Source organism: Macaca fascicularis, chromosome 14 (genome assembly GCF_037993035.2).
Source record: "Macaca fascicularis isolate 582-1 chromosome 14, T2T-MFA8v1.1".
NCBI classification, from domain to species: Eukaryota; Metazoa; Chordata; class Mammalia; order Primates; family Cercopithecidae; genus Macaca; species Macaca fascicularis.
In genome coordinates, this window is record NC_088388.1 from 90,130,471 (window position 1) to 90,149,157 (window position 18,687).

General features: G+C 35.0%; 1 pseudogene; it reads right to left on the reverse strand.

The window, feature by feature from the left end:
* Window positions 1-14,189: 14,189 nt before the first annotated feature.
* LOC102139526 (oxysterol-binding protein-related protein 9 pseudogene) lies at window positions 14,190-18,480 on the reverse strand (annotated as a pseudogene).
* Window positions 18,481-18,687: the final 207 nt, after the last annotated feature.

Genomic DNA, 18,687 nt, shown 5'->3' on the forward strand with positions numbered 1-18,687 from the left:
AAGTAACAAGATAAAGTAAATAAATGGATAACCTTAGAAAAAGTAGTTACTTAGATAAACTTTACTTTATCTAAGTAAAATTTCTCTTATTATAAAAGTGGCAAAACAGGGCCGGGTGTAGTGGCTTAGGCCTGTAATCCCAGCACTTTGGGAGGCTGAGGCAGGCAGATCATGAGGTCAAGAGATCAAAACCATCCTGTCCAACATGATGAAACCCCATCTCTACTAAAAATACAAAAATTTGCTGGGCGTAGTGGTGTGCGCCTGTAGTCCCAGCTACTCAGGAGACTGAGGCAGGAGAATTGCTTGAACCCGGGAAGCAGAGGTTGCAGTGAGCTGAGATGGCGCCACTGCACTCCAGCCTGGGTGACAGAGCAAGACTCCATCTCAAATAAAAACTAAAAATAAAAAAAATTTAAAAAAAAGGAGTGGGGGCAAAATAAAGCCCACCTCACAGTTTGATTAATATATATATATTTTTAAAGGAAGTTGTGCATATAAACGTGTGTAATGCCTGGCACAGAAATAGCATTTCTGACTAACTCTCACTCTATCCTATATAAAAACTCTTGGAATACTTGAAGAAGGATGCGATGTTACCGTATTTCTTCTAATCTTTAAATTTCTCATGTTCTTCAATTATCGCCAATATAACATGGTTCCTAGATTTCACATTATTCTCTATGCATTCCAGAGTGATGATGAAATTATAAAAATGTGAAGCCCAGAGCAGAACATAGTACTCCAAACATGGTATGACTAAAACAGATCATAGTGGGACTCTTTGTTCCCTTTGCTGAACTGCAAAATGCTATAAATTCATACTTAATTTGCATTTATATTTTACCACTAGTATCACATTGAAATCCCAAGATTTCTATCAATTTTAAGCCTTACTTGTTCAACTTATATAACTGATTTTTTCACTTAAATGCAGTATTACTACTTATTTAACTTATTTACTTCATTTAAACCATCATCTCAGCACCTTAAAGTTATTTTTGATTTTTTATTTCAACATAAAAAAGTGAGTTTCATCTTTTTGTCTTGCTTTCTTATATTTATAAAATATAATGACACTAATATTGGCCATTCAATTTTCTGTTATAGGCATCTCAAATGTGCCACTCCCAGCATTTCCCCTAGAACTTCTCCTTTTGTGTACTCTCTAAACGAGGGGTTCCCAACCCACAGGCCACGGACCTATATTACGAACCAGGCCATACAGCAGGAGGTGAGCAGCGGGCAAAGGAGCAAAGCTTCATTTGTATTTACAGCCCTTCCCCTTCATTTGTGTCATTATGTGATCTCTGCCTCCTGTCAGATCAGCAGTGACATGAGATTCTCATAGGAGTGCAAACCCTACTGTGAATTGTGCATGCAAGGGATCTAGGTTGCGTGTTCCTTATGAATCTAATGCCTAAAAATCTATCACTGTCTCCCATCAGCCCCAGATGGGACCATCTACATCTAGTTGCAGGTAAAAAAGTTCAGGGCTCCCACTGATTCTACATTATGGTGAGTTGTATAATATTTTCATTATATTTTACCATGAATAATAATACAAATATAGTGCACAATAATGTAATATGCTTGAATCATCCTGAAATCATACACTTGCTCCATCTATGGAAAAACTGTCTTCCACAAAACTGGTCCCTGGTGCCAAAATGGTTGGGGACTGCTGCTCTAAACTGTTGCAAGTACCTCTATATTTAGCATCTTCATTATTCCACATGTTCCCATACTTGCTCAAAATATATTCTAAGGTTATTAGCAAATTTCTCATTGAAATGAAGGTGCACATCACTCATTGAATAAATCATTATATTATTAGATGTAAAAAATAAAGGACATGAGATTTATATGAAACACTCTCTTATTAATCAACCTATATACTGTCACCTGGAGTTCACAAATGTTTAACAATTTGTTGTTTGTTGCTTTTTTTTCTTTTCTTTTCTTTTCTTTTCTTTTTTTTTTTTTTTTTGAGACAGGATCTCTGTCACCCAGGCTGGAGTGTAGTGGTGCAATCACGGCTCACTGCAGCCTTGACCCCCTGAGCTAAAGCAATCCTTCTGCCTCAGCCTCCCAAGTAGCAGGGGCACAGGTGAGCTTTTCCATGTCCAGCTAATTTTTTAATTTTTTTTTTTTGTAGAGATGGGGTCTCATTGTTTTGTCCAGGCTGGTTTCAAACTCATTTACTTAAGCATTTCTCCCACTTTGGCCTCCTCAAGTGCTGAAAACGGGCATGAACCACTGTTCCTGGCCAATGTTTATCAATTAATTACCTTTTTAAAGATACATCATAGAATGTTTGCCAGGGATCAATATTAGGTTTAAAGCTTGGTGTCTAGGTTGTCTATTTACTAGTGGTCAAACCTTGGATTTGTCACTTTACCTCTCCATAGATCTTTTTCAAATGAGAATAAATAGCCTTATATGTTTTGAGGGAACCAAAATTGTTTATTATGTAAATGATATAGAGGAGTGTATACAATAAATATCTAATATATGTTAGCTAATACTATGTTTGAGAAATGGAGCTATAAATAGAATTTATTTTTTCTTTATACTCTAATGTATTATAATAATTATAAACCATTTTTATAGAGCAAAGACAACTTTTAAAAATTAAGATGTAGCAAACACAAGAACACAGTGACATAGTAAATTAAATAAATTAAAATACATATAAAAGCCTCACAACATAAAAGACAGTATAAATTGAATTTGCATCCAATTAAAAGATCAATAGACACTTCACTGATCAATTTTTGCTGAAAAGAAGAACTTGCACAAAACTATAAATTGGAAAGTAAATTTAGAGCATAATTTGTGGAAGCTTTTGAATGTCAGGAGTTGTATGTTGTACCTGATGGAATTAGGGAATGAGCATATGTTTTGAACCCAAGAATACATTTGTGAGACGAATATTCATGTCAGGACACAAGAGCAGGGATGTCACATCACATGTTGCAGCAGCCCACATGAGAGTAACTCACATCTATACTGAAAGTGTCAGTAATGAAAATTAGAGATCAACCTTCAGAGATATTTAAACTCAGACTCTATATCTTTTCACATAAGTATAGCAGAGTAAGGGAGTCTAAACAAATAATACTTTTTAAACATTTATTAAGGAGTTTTCTAAGTGTCTTGCTAAGTTCTTTACATTGTTTGATACTTTAATCTTTATGAAACCTCTTTGATAGGGGTTATCTTCTTCATGTTACTTAAAAGGAAACAGAGTTCTGTGTTTTGGATGTGGTTTGTCACCTCCAAGACTCAAGTTGAAACTTGGTTTACAGTGCACAAATGTTGGAAGCTGGGGCATAGCAGGAGATGTCTGGTCATGGCGTTGGGTCCCTCATGAATAGATCTATGCTGTGTCTCTTGAGTTCTTATTCTCATGGGAATGGATTAGTTGCCATGAGAGTGGATTGTTATAAAGTGTGCCCAGTTTGTAGTGTGTGTTTCTTTGCATACATTTGCTCACCTTTCTGCTTCTCTGTCATGTTGTGCTGCAGTATGGGCCTTCATCAGAAGTTGAGCAGATGCCAATACCATGCTCTTGTACTTTCCAGTCCCCAGAATCATAAACCAAGTAAGTTTCTTTTCTTTATAAGTTACCCAGTCTTGGGTATTCTGTTATAGCAACACAAAATGGACCAAAAAACAGACCCCTTGACAAATTTAGTATGTTGCTCTAGACTATGCAGCTAATAAGTGATGGAACTCAGAGGTAGCCCTGGACAATATGAATTAGGGGTCTAGGAACTGTGCTTAATAAATTACTCAGCGTATACCACTTCTTGACCCTGAGGAACCAGGTCTAATGGCTAAATGAATCCAACAAAGAAGGGCATCACAGGTGCTGCTTTGAGTAGGATAGTATAAATTTGTTTTGCAAATCTTGATTTTAAGATTTCAGTGTGCATCAAACCAGAATTTCCAATTTAGCAAATAAAAATACATGATGTCTAATTTAATTTGAATTTCAGATAAACAATGAGTTTTTAGTATAAGTATGTCGTGTGCAATATTTATCAAATGTTTATATTTAACAGTCCTGTATTTATTTCTGGCAACCCTAGTTCAAAGTGAATATGTCTGATTGGTAGTTGAGAAATTAGCTCCAATGGTTTTAAGAATAACAAGGATTAGAACTGTAAAGTTAGGTCTTGTTAGTTACTAAATTGCACATGGTATAAAGGTCTTGTTGCCTGCCAGGCGCTGTGCTAGGTGCTGCAAAGAGGTGACAGTTGAAATCGATAGATAGATAGATAGATAGATAGATAGATAGATAGATAGAATCCATGAATCAAAACATATAGCAAAAGCAAAGCAAGAAAGCAAATAGAGAAACAGTGATTTTCAAAAACATTTTTAATGGGTAAGAAATGGCCACAAAATCAGAGGAAGAAAAGATATAAGGCTTGAAGCACAGGCAGAGTTGATATTCTATAAAATCTAGTGAGCATGTTGGCAGAGCCAAGTGCCTCATAATATTGATGAGGATAAGGCCCAAGAGAAGGTCATTGTATTTGGAATTTATCTACTAAGGCAGATGGTTGCCTGAAGATAGTGACTCATTGTGCTGCTATGAACAAAATCTTGCAACATTAAATACATTTACAACCATAAGCACATTTTTTTTTTCTCCATAAATAAAACAATTATGAGATACTGGCTCTGATTATATGACTATGAAGGAACAGATCTGTAGAAAGTCAAGGACGAAGATCAGTGATTTAAAAATAATTGCACTAGGAGCAAGTATTTAAATTAGTGTGTTTCTGTTTGTTTTAGTGCAGATGGACAGACAGAAAAACTAATGAAAGTTGATGAAGACATAGTGACTACAGAGTAAAGAAACCTAAAACTTATCTATATTAGTTTTCTATTATTGCATAACAAATATAACATATATTTAACATATATTATATATATATAACAAAATAACAAATAAAGAGCCTTAAAATAATTTCCATTTATAGCAATTTTAACTTTAACTTCTCTAACTTTAAATCCTTGAATGCAGGGGATTTGTCTAATAGAACACTCTGGTAAGACTCAACTGGAATCCTCATATGAGTATTGGTAATATTTATCGGGAAAGGGAAGGGGATTTACCCTTTCTTTAGAAAAATCATTATGCTATCATCAGAGATATTTTTTAAACTATATCAGTATACCATATAGGTTAAGTTAATTTCAATATTATTGTGTCATGAGAATTTTATCTTAAGTACAATAATAGCTGCCATGGCTCACCAGATAATAATACCTGAGATGTTCCCTGGCCACAAAGAATGAAATAAGATGATATGAAGTGTCCACTTATTTGTGGTCTCCAATTTAAATTAGAGAAGGCAGGAAATAGTTTAAGAAAAATAATTGTTACTATTTTGGGTTAGAGGAAAAATAACACAGTCCTAGTACTTTACAGGATTGGTTTTGATATAAGTTCAGATCTTTGTAAATATGTTTGCTTTTCTTTACAGGAGATGGTTTTAAAAGTTTAAGAAAATCCATACATAACTAGAATTTATAAGACAGATGTTAGTAATTAAAGTACTGCAAAATTATTTGTTTAAAGAATGAGTTCCAAAAAATCATTAAAAATTCTAATCCTCAATCTATGCTAAGTGTAAAATACTAATCACTGTTCTTATTAATATGGTAAGTAATCATTATTTATCACATATGATTTACCAGATATGGGGCTGAAAATATGTGGGGTGTGTGTGTGTGTATGTGTGTGTGTGAGAGAGAGAGAGAGAAAGAGAGAGAGAGAGAGAGAGAACTGTCATATCTATCTTATGAGATCAGTGTTGTTAACATTCTCATTTTACAGTTGATGGAACTAGAGCTAAGAATAATTTAAATAACTTTCTCAAGTAGAGTCATGTGCCACTTAATGAGGGGGATATGTTCTGAGAAATGTACTATTAGGTGATTTTGTCATTGTGCAAACATCACAGAATGCACTTACACAAACCTAGATAATATAGCCTACTACACACCTAGGCTATATGGTATAGCCTATGGCTCCTAGGCTACAGACCTGTTCAGCATGTTACTGTACTGAATACTGGAGGTAATTGTAACACAGTAGTATCTGTGTATCTAAGCATAACTAAACATGGAAAAGGTATAGTACAAAAACATTATTATAATTTCATAATACCACCATTATATATGTGGTCCACTGTTGGCCAAATATTGCTATGTGGCCTGTACAGAGCTAGTAAACTGTGTTTACTATTCCATGAATGTACACAGCTGGTAAATAGTGGAATTAATTTAAAGTCTACATATGATTTCTGTTCAAAATTTTGTAGCATTCCATCCTTTGTATAGCAGATGGTGCCCTTTCATGATTATTGTTTTTAGCAATTCATAGCTCAGAAAAGAGAGTTAAAAATATAATATATGTATATGTATATACACTCACATTATTCATAGATGTGTATATTTTTGCATTTCTATATTTTGCATACTTCTCATATAAGACATTCTGTACTTATTTCAGGGTACTGAAAGTAGGTCTGCTCTACACTAATTAGTCTACTGGGAGCATACATTAGCAATGTTGTTCAGAAGTTGATAAAAAGAAAACACATATATGTGAGCAGTATATAATTTTCTACATAGATGTCATAAGTAATATTATTAATAAAATGATCTTTGTTTAAAAGAATGAATATATGGATTCACTGTTCAACTCACTTCAGCATTCATTGAGCACTTCCCACACACAAGACAATGTATTTGTCCCTGTGGAGGTCTGCTGCCTTCAATGAAGCTAAAACTCTAATGGGAAGTCAAAAACACTTATAAATTATTTTATGTACTTGGAAAAAGTAAAATAGTTCTCTGAAGAAACAGCAGTGAACTCCAGCTGAGTTTAGTGGGGAAGGCATGGCAAAAATGATGATATATCATCTAGGTCTTAGAGGATTTCAGCAATCATGAAGAACATTCGCAGTAGTAGAATGAAATTTTTTTCAAATTCCCAGTAGATTTTTTTTTTTTTTCAAAAACACAGAATTAAGTATAGAGCATTCATAGAATAATAAATAATTTGGGTTTTTTTGTATATATGAAAGTCTGAGAGAGATGATAAAACTAAATGAATCAGATGAGTCAAAGTTGGGGAGAGTATCAAAAATATCAGCTTGGCATGATTATATGTTCCTAAGAGTAAGGGGAATACAGTAAACCATTTTCTCAGTGGGAAAGTAAGGTAATCAGAGACTTATGTTTTACAAACTTACATCCAGATATGAAGTTAAAAAAAAAAAAAAAACTTAAGGTAAATTGAATTTAGAAATGGGATTGAATAGGCAGAAGGCTATTGAAAAGACTCATTTTAGTTATTTATATGATTCATATTATCTATTTTTAAAATTTACAAATGAGGAGGTAGCATCCCAGAGAATCTTAAGGTGCATGGTTAGTATTGGGTGAGAGTCAAACAAGTTCTAACCTTCTAGTTCTGCTTGATGATTATATTGATATTTCTCTCTCTTCAAATCTTTATTTTGAGCAATTTCAAAGGTGTCTGGTATCTGGATAACTTAACAGTTATGTTTAAATGTAGACATAATGTTGTTGTGGTATTACACTAAAGGTTCAGAAATATTCAGATTTGGTCTTACCACTCACAGTTTCTCCATGCGAGTTTTCTCAAGTAGAGAGTTAATAACTTTCTCCCTAAGGCAAGTAAGTGTGACCAAGCAAGAAAAAAGTGACGGCATTATTAATAGTTAAACTGGCAGTCAATAGCCCCCTATGTAGAGATTTCTAATTGAGGAATTAAAAATGTAACTTGGAGCTCAGCAGGGCTTCCTATTCCTCCAGCTCACCATCTCACATCCTCCTCACGAATTGCAGATCAAGTCTTAAGTATATCCAACCAATTGCAAGAAAGGAGATGGTAGAAGTAAAGGAAAAGCTGTTGCCTTGAACTGCTTACTTCTTGGGAAACGTGAGAGCCCTGCATTTGGTCAACATTTAAGTCACAATAACATCATCCATTACCTGTTTGGCCCTATTAATGTCTTGAGCTTCAAGCAATCACATTGACAGTATCTCTTTCTCTAGAAATAAAAGTATAGAGAGCGGAGAAAGGGCAGAATTTACGGGAGAAGGACTGATTGCCACTTTCTTCTACTTTGGTCATAGGAATATACTGAAACTAACTGTATTAGTCAGGGTTCCCAAGAGATCCAATAAGTGTATATGTGTGTGTATATATACACACGTATATATGTATATATAGATATGTATATATGTATACATATATATACACACACACATATACTCTGTATACATGTTTATGTGTGTATATCTCTATATATGTACACCTATATGTGTGTACAGATGTGTGTGTGTATATATATATTGTTTAACAATGGGTATACATTCTGAAAAATGTGTAATTAAGTAATTTTATTGTATAGACATCATAGAGTGAACTTACAAAACCTAGATGGTACAGCCTACTATACATCAGGACTATATGGTATAGCCTATTACTCCTAAGCTACAAACATGTACAGTATGTCACTGTACTGAATACTGTAGTCCACTGTCACACAATGGTAAGTATTTGTGCATCTGAACATATCCAAACATAGAAAAGGTAGAGTAAAAATATGGTACTATAATCTGGTGGGACCACCATCATATATGCAGCTCATCACTGACTGAAAGTTATTATGAAGCACATCACTATATGTGTGTATATAAACAACTTTCACTATATGTGTGTATATATAGATATATAACTTTCATTATAAAAACAATTATATATGTGTATATATATGTGTGTGTGTGTGTGTATATATATATATATATATAGAGAGAGAGAGAGAGAGAGAGAGAGATTTGTTATAAGACATTGCCTAATGCAATTGTGAAGGCTGAGAATTTCCAAGATCTGTAAGCTGGAGATCCAAGAGAAAGTAGTTCCCATATGAACGCAAGCTTGAGGCCCAAGATGAGCCAATTTTTCAGTTTGAATCAGAAGGCAGGGAAAGACCATTGTTCTAGCTCAAAGTAGTCAAGCAGAAGTAATTCCTTCTTATTTAGCCTGTTTGTTTTATTCAGATGTTCAACTGATTGGATGAGGTCCACACTCATTAGGGAGGGCAATCTACTTTACTCAATCCATTCAAATGTTAAGCTCATCAAAAACACCCTCACAGAAACACTTAGAAAAAAGTTTGACCAAGTATCTGGGCATTCTATGGCCTAATCAAGTTGACACAGAAAATTAACCATCTAAACTTCTTTTTTGTTGTTGTTGTGGTTGTTGACTTAAGCTAGACATCTGGGAGTCCTTATAGACTGATTCCTCTCCCTCACTCTGAAGTTAAATCTGTTGCTTGCATCATTGAATTTATTATTTTCAAATATCTCTTGAATTCAGTATACGCAGTCACCACCATTGCCACTGGAAAGGAAATCAACCTTTATTTTCACTCTACTGTATGTTAGAAACAATGCTCTTGAAGTTCCAGTTTTATTAACAGCTTGATTTTTTTTTTCCTGATATAAAACTCAAGAGACAACTATACTAGACACAGAATGAAATAATGATTTTCATACTTTCTGAATTAAGTTCATTAATTCAATTGTTTGTGAAATTTTAATAGTCAATTTTTATCTTTCTTTATCTTTAAAATATAGTGGTTTCAGACATGTTCAAGCAACAGAGCACTTAGAGAAATAACATTCTGTGAGTGGAATATTATGACATGTATTAGACCTAATGCTATTTAACTCTAAAATAAGAGATAGAATATATTTGAGTTTAAATGAATATAGAATATATTTGAGTTTAAATGAATATCTTCGTATGACAGATTCTAATGTAGGTAAGCAGGAGCATGTGTCAAATATTTAACAAAAATGTATTATTGGGAATATTTTATCAATTAAAACATTTCAAAGTTATCATTTGTTAAATTTGGAACATGACCATTCTTAGATTGGAGATATTGGAAAAGCTTAGTGTCACCTGCATCCTTCAGAACACATCATGAGATACTTTTTTGTACTACATCCCATGTGTATATTAAATGTAAGTGAAAGGGAAAATGTGCCATCTAGAATTAACTTCTTAATTATATTATAAATCACGACTTAATCCTCTCAATTGCCTAGTTTCTGAAATCAACAGCCATTTCCTAAAGATCATTCATGTGTTATTACATTAGTTAGTTGAGAAAATAGAAGCAGATAACACTTCACTGGATAGTGGCAGAGAAACTGACCTGTGAAATTTCATTCCAGAGCTACTGCACTCAGTCAAAAATAGCTTAGACTAAGTGATTCTCAAGTGCACTGGTCTATGTTGGGTATTTCCCTTTATATTGCATAATGCCTTAACCCATTTGAGATGCATCCAAGCAGAGTCAAAGGAAAACTTGAAGTTTTCAAGCCAAGTGTCACTGAAATAAGATAGGAAATGCATCTGCTGATCCATCTTACTCTACTACTGCATTACTACTAGCCAGCCTTACACACCTCACAGTCATAAGGAATTACTGTGATTTTGGTACAAAATTTTAAAATTTCAAACAAAATTTTAAAGTTCAGCTCCACTTCACCATTTTTCTAAATTTCAGTTTTACTTTACTATTTCTTATTATGAACATGTATTAATATTCCAAAACTCCAAAACATTGCTTAAGCAGGATAAAATGAAAGAATTTCTGGATGCAAGACTCACCTGAATAGAGCATTTAAGAGAGGTAGACTTAAATACAATAGTTTCTTCACCAAGTTACAGTGATCTTTATACCCAAACTAAAGGTTCTTACATTTTCCTTCAGAAACAACGATCTCTTTATTTTACTTGCATACTTCATAAAGACGCAAGATATTAGGCCGGGCGCGGTGGCTCAAGCCTGTAATCCCAGGACTTTGGGAGGCCGAGATGGGCGGATCGCAAGGTGAGGAGATGGAGACCATCTTGGCTAACACGGTGAAACCCCGTCTCTACTAAAAAAAAATACAAAACACTAGCCGGGCGAGGTGGCGGGCGCCTGTAGTCCCAGCTACTTGGGAGGCTGAGGCAGGAGAATGGCGTGAACCCGGGAGGCGGAGCTTGCAGTGAGCTGAGATCCGGCCACTGCACTCCAGCCTGGGCGACAGAGCAAGACTCCGTCTCAAAAAAAAAAAATAAAATAAAATAAAATAAAAAAAAATAAAATAAAATAAAGACGCAAGATATATGCATATTTCAGAAGCATAATAGTGACATAGCAACAAATACAGGCTTTGGAAACTCAATTACTTCATTTACAGGTGATAAAACTATAGCTTATAAAGTCAAAGAATATACCTACAGTGATCCTATTGCTTAGTGTTGGAACTATAATAAAATCCAACTCACTTTAAGTCCATTTTAGTTTTCAAGGAGAACTCAAATAAGTCAATGATCTTAAAGTATGGTCTCCAGACGAGCAGCATGAGTGTCACCTGAAAACATGTTGGAAATGCAAATTCTAAAGCCCACCCTAGAAACGCTTGGGGTGGTGATGGTTCCTGATAATTTATTTTAAGCCCTTCAAATTATTCCAACATAAGCTAAAGTTGAAAAATCCTGAAATAGTCTCCAGATTCTGTGAAAGTATAAATACACACACACACACACACAAATATGTAAAGTTGTCAAATGCAAAATATTGATTTTCATAGTTTATATTGGGTTTATGATTATTATATTCCTGACAAATAAGGGAGAAAATGTAGTAAGGCTAAGTGGCTCACCAAAGATCATTTAAAATTAATTTAATCACAGTGGGTAGGACTAGATCATGTTATCTGGTTAATTATGCTCAATAAACATGTTTCCTTCTCCATAGACAATGATATAATATAAACAGAATGGTTAAAGGATTTAAGAAGTGTTTGGGAAATAAAATCAACAGGAGTGACTGACTGATGAGTTGAGAAAAGTGAAGGAGATGATGTCAGCGATGGGAAGACTGAGTAGCTTGGGGATGGAGATGAAGGAACTTTTAGTTTTTTGAACTTTGTTGTTTGGGGATGGAGCGTATCTCAAACTTAAGAGTTTCTTGACAGATATACAGAGCATACCTTCCAGTCAGCCCTCAGAAATGTCCGTCTCCCTTCCATTGTCCTAATTTCTGCTCTCATTGCCTCTCATTGATCTGGACTAGCTTTCTTGCTAGTGTTCCTGCCTCCAGTTTTTATCCTGTGAGATGTGGCCTATATATAATTTCAGATTAGCTTTTCTGACACATAAACCTAATCACATCACCATCCCCCTCTGAAAATTCTTCCATCACATCCTTCCCCTAGCAGGCAAATTGTTCAGACTACATGTGAAACCCTCTACTGTTTGGACGTTTTTCATCTCCTGGCCATATCTCTTTCAACAATGTGAATTGTCTATTCTATGAAAATGATTGTAACTCAAATATAATTTTTTCCTTAAATAAAGCCTATAGAGGAAGACAATGACTGGGATCAGTAATCGCTGTTGAAAATCAAAAGCTCAATAGGTGATAATGAACTGGAGAGAAACAGAATCTTAGATCCTGGGATGGATATTCACATCAAGGGTCATCATTTTTCAGGTGTCAATGTGTCTGCTGATGTTGGGTGGTGCTGCCTAAACCCTACTGGGTGATTCTACTCCTTATTTCGTGTTTTTAAAATTAATTATTAAAAAAATTTCAACTTTTATTTTAGATTCAGAGGGTACATATGCAGGTTTGTTGCATGGATATATTGTGCGATGCTGAGGTTTGGGATTCAGATGACCCCATAGCCCAAGTAGCGACCATAATACACGAAAGGCAGTTTTTCAGCCCACATACCTTTTCTTTCTTCCCACATCCAGTAGTCCTCCAGTGTCTATTTTTCTCATCTTTATGTCCAAGTGTACTCAATACCTAGCTCCCATTTATAAGTGAGAACATGCAGTATTTGGTTTTCTGTTACTGTGTTATTTCACTTGAGATAATGGCCTCCACCTGCATCCATGCTGCTGCAAAAGACATGATTCCACTTTTATGGCTGCATAATATTATATGGTGTATATATACCATTTTAAATCCAATCTACCACTGACACACACCTAGGTTGATGCTATGTCTTTGCTACCCTGAATAGTGCATCTGAGTACATGTTGTCTTTTTGGTAGACTAAATTATTTTCTTTTGTATATATATCTATTAATGGGATTGCTGGGTCGAATGGTGGCTCCATTTTCAGTATTTTAAGAAATCTTCAAGTAGCTTTCTCAAGTGGCTGAACTAATTTGCATTCCCACCAAAAATAAATAAGCATTTCCTTTTCTCTGCAGCCTCGCCAGCATCTGTTGTTTTTTGACTTTTTAGTAAGAGCCATTCTGATTGGTGTGAGATGACATCCCACTGTGGTTTTTATTTGCATTTCCCTGATGATTAGTGATTATGAGGATTTTTCATGTATTTCTTGGCTGCTTGTATGTCTTCTTTTGAGAGGTATCTATTTATGTCCTTTACCCACTTTTTTTAAAGAGGTAATTTGTTTCATACTAACAGAATTCGTTAAGTTCCTTATAGATTCTGGATATTAGACCTTTGCCAGATGTATTGTTTGCAAATATTATCTCCCACTCTGTAGGCTGGCTGTTTACTCTGTTGATTTTTTTTTTTTTTTTTTTTTTTTTTGCTTTGCAGAAGCTCTTCAGTTTACTTAGGTCCCACTTGTCGATTTTGTTTTTGTGGCAATTGTCTTTGGGAACTTAGCATAACTTCTTAGGAATTCTTGATATTTGCCAAGGCTAATGTAAAGAAGCGTATTTTCTTGGTTTTCTTCCAGAATTTTATAGTTTGAAATCTTACATTTAAATATTTAATTGATCTCTAATTAATTTTTGTTAACCATGAAAGGTAAGGGTCTAGTTTTATCCTTTTGCATTAGCCAGTTATCCCAGCACAATTGATTGAATATGGAATTCTTACCCCATTGCTTAATTTTGTCAACTTTGTCAAAGATGAGATGGTTGAAGGTGTGTGGCTTTATGTCTGGGTTCTCTATTTTGTTCCATTGGTATATGCAAATGTTTTTGTACCAGTACCATGCTGTGTTGTTTACTGTAGCCTTCTAGTATAATTTGAAGTCAGATAATGTGATGCCTCCCCTGGCTTTGTTTTTTTTTTTTTTTTTTTTTTGCTTAGGATTGTTTTGGCTATTTGAGCTATTGTTTTTGTTCTATAGGAATTTTAGAAAAGTTTTTTTTTTTGTTTTTTCCTAATTCACTGAAGAATGATGTTGGTAGTTTGATAGAAATAGCATTTAATCTGTAAATTGCTTTTGGATGTTTGGATGTATGGCCATTTTAGCAACTTTGATTCTTCTCATCTATGTGTATGGGTGCTTCTTTTATTTTCCAGGATTAGATACAATAATAGTTTGATTCTAAAATAAAAGTTATTGTAGGTAAGACCATGACATTTCCTAACATTTGATTTTAATACATTGTGGTAATTTTCTAAAACAACTCTGAGGAACACATATTTACATTAGGCAGAGTATTTATCAAAAAATCTGGCATCAGATATATATATATGTGTGAGTGTGTGTGTATGTGCGTGTGGTATGTGGTGTGTATATACGTGTGTGTGTGTATGTATCTCAAGATTATATGAACTAAGAAACAGGTTGTATATCTTAACAGCAGTACTAAAGTGCAGAGTTTCAGGTTTGGATTTATAAATGATTTTCAACGTGTGGGGTTTGGAAAAGGAGCAGACATTATCTTGTTTTCAGAACCTGAAGTTATTCTCAGGACTGATATCATAATCATAACTGCCACAGAGGGAAAAGGGAAACTTTTCCCACTTTAATTGTTCATCTGTGTCAGAAAGTCCAGTATCCCTGAGATAGGAACCACTCTAGTAAGGTAGTAAACAGGTTTCTCCTAAAGGAAGATTGCTTGTTGCTGAATTATGCCTACTGCCCTGATCATCAGGTATATACCTTGCATCTTCAAACCTAATGCTTGGCAGCACCAAGATATTTCAGTAATGGTTCATCATAAACCCAACATTCTCCATCTTTATGAAATAACCTTGTCTCCCACTGAATTTCCTTCTCTTTCCTTTCTTGAGATTCTGCTCTTTTATTCAAACCTGTGCTTTGCTTCAGTTGCTGATTTTTAAGTTGAAAGTGACATCCTTCCAAAGGCTGTGGGATTCATATTTGTTCCGATCTTCTAGCTTCCTCACTTTCTTCTTGATTACAGGCAACTTCTTGGTATCTACAAAGGATGTATTTTCCCCTGTTGCATATTTTGCATACATCACACTATTCCATTCCCCTTCGTTGAGCAAAAAGACTTCTTGTCATTAGGAGAAAAAAAATATCAGCAGTAATTTTGGGCTTCTTGGCCTCATAGAAGGGTTTAGTGTAGAAGATGATATTTGCACTCTAGCCTGTTTGGAACAATTAATATAACATTCTCCTCTTAATTCCACCCAGGGTACTGTGAGGATAGACCTTCCATAGTCATTGGGGAATGTGAGAACAAAATGTTCATCATAGTCTAGACATGAGACACAGCCCTGCCCTATGTTGTGCACCTCAATTGACATCTGAAGGAATTTTAATTTGGTCCAGACATAAACATTGAATTTTATATTCTTGTTAAAATACTCAGCATAAAAGGCTGAAATGGGTGGATGATGGGAAACCTGCTCAGCCATGAATGTTACACTGTTTTTGGAATCCCAGGGAACTGGTCCTTCTGAAACTAGTTTTGTGTTCTCTTCAGTATCATTTGGTAGTGTCCAGTGACATTGAAAAATCTCACCCAAAATGGGATAGTATGGCTTTTTGTCAACTGTTCCTTTCCTTCTTGCATGAAAGGCAGAGAGGTACCATTTCACAACCAGAACTATGAAATTCTTGTGATCCTTCTAGTCATTAATGGACACAAACAGGTCCCAGTCTGCATACATTTCTAAAAGAGATCTTCTTTCAAGAATAAACCTTGGAAGAACTACCTTAGTAAGATCCATCGCAAGCCTAACCTGTGAAAAGAGATGCATGATAATGCTTTTGTGCTCCTCCATGGACCCTGCCTCTGCATCATCATCTCTACTATCATATGAATTGAAAACGTCAGCATCATTTGTTCCACTGGACATGGAAGAATTATGTGATTCTGTGGTATCTGGACGTTTTAGACTATTTCCTGAGCTGCTGCTGATGTGATTACTTACAAATCTTGATTGAACAATTAAAGTTTTTTGATGACAAGCTTCAAAACTGCAAAGAAGATGAACAGAGAAAGAAATTGGAAACTCAAAGAAACAACAAATAGCATGGTAGAATCAATTAAACGCTGCATTGTGTTGCTGCAGATTGCTAAAGACGAGAGTAATGCAGAGAAGCATGCAGATGGAATGATAAGTACTATTAATCCTGTAGATGCAATCTATCAACCTAGTCCTTTGGAACCTGTGATCAGCACAATGCCTTCCCAGATTGTATTACTTCCAGAACCTGTTGTGTAAGTCAAGACAGCAGTGTCCATCTTCCCTACCAGTAGGACCTGTGTTGGCTACCTTGGGACAGCATCAGACTGCTACACCAAATAGTACAGGCAGTGGCCATTCACCACCGAGTAGCACTCTAACTTCTCCAAGCGAAGTGAACTTGTCTCCAAATACAGTCCCAGAGTTCTCTTACTCCAGCAGTGAAAATGAATTTTATGATGCCAATGAATTCCATCAAACTGGCTCATCCCCAAAGTGCTGGATAGATTCTTCTGGATCTGCCTCAGTCCTGACACACAGGAGCTTGGATGTTTCTTCTTAAATTTGAATCTTTTTTTATTTATATCAGTGGAATTATGTAGTTCTCCTTGTATCAATCTTTAACCTCCTTAGTTAGCTGTATTTCTAAGTACTTCATTTTTTTCTCTCTTGTAAATAGGGCTGTGTTATTCATTTGGCTCTTAGCTAGAATATTATTGGTATATAGCAATTCAACTGATTTTGTACATTGGCTTTTTATCCTGAAACTTTGCTGAATGTGTTTGTTAGTTCTAGAACTGTTTTTGCAGAGTTTTTAGGATTTTCTAGATATACTACAGAATCATATCATCAGTGAAAAGAGATAGTTTGACTTATCATATTTGGTTGTCTCTTATTTATCTTGCCTGATTGTTATGGAGACCTAGACAGCCACAAAATAATAGTAAGAGGCTTCAAGACTCCACGGATAGTGTTAGACAGCATCGAGGCAGAAACCTAACAAATAAGTCCTGGACTTAAATTTGACACTCAACCAATTAGACCTGATACTACTTTTCTTCCACCTATTGTATGGAATCAGTCTACCTCAGCTATGGTACAAATTTTGTCAGCTTACCAATCTTTTTTTAGTTGTAAGATTGACAACAAAAGCTTGCCAATGTCCTCAACCATTTATTTCAGAAGACACAGACCACACAGTGCTTATATTAGAAATCATGCCCAGGAAATGATTTCTGAAAAATAATATTTTGATCAGATACATGTAATCAGATGATATGCAGAGCTGGCATGACTGGATCACAGAAGGCTGGAACAGTTGCAGAGGAAGTTAAATCAAAGTAAAATAATCAATTGTTTATGTTAGTGTTGAATGGAAGTAACAGTATTAGAATTAAAGTTTTTCTCTTCATATTATATACAGATTGAGCAGTAGCTGACTGATAGTCTTAACCAATGAGTCAATTAATTGGGGATATTTATTCACACATTTTCAACTAAAACTTGTTGAATATCTATCATATATCAGAGGCAGTGTAGGCAGTAAGATACAGAGGTAATTAAGACCTAGTCATCTCTGTTTCAAGAACATAAATTTCTAGGGAAAAAATCAGATAGATTACAGTTCAAGGTGACATGTGTGAAAGTGAAGAACTGTACAAATTCTGTGTGGGCACACACCAGAGGGGAAATTAACTGCATGAAGTCAGAAAAGGGTTCACAGAGAAGGCAGCATTTTAACCCAGCCCTATATAAATTGGCTTAGTGAAAGACAATGGGAGGTAGAGTTGAAGAGAATGGCAAAGGAGGAAAATAATAGATGTTCTAGTCTTAGAGAATAGCATGTACAAAGCGTAGGGTGAGATAATTATAGGTTTTTTAGTGATAAATAGTTTTCAAATACAAATATAACCTGCCTTTCAGTTGAAATTGGAATTATAGGTGACTTGTTTCATCTTTTTATTTTCCCCTCTCTTTTTTAATATTGACATGAACTACCTACACAGTATGAATAGCCTTCCAAATCAGGCTCTAATCTACTTATGCAAACCTATGTCTCTCCTTATCTGTTCTGAAATTACAGAGACACAGGCTCAAGTTGCATTTCTCAAGCATAAATGACTCTGTACCTCTCCTTTTCTGAGCTCATGATGAGGACAGAGGCTCTTTTATACCCTAATGCCATTGTTCAATTACTGATCTGGCTTCCCTCTTTGCATTAGTTGATAACCTCTTGCTACTCCAACAACATATCTCTTGAAGTCTACTTATTCCTACTACTAGGTAAAATAGCTGTCTCCTATGAACGCAGATTTTTTGTAATATTGGTTGCCCAATGAATTTCTTGGCACACATAAAAAAATCAATTGACTATAAATATATTGGTTTATTT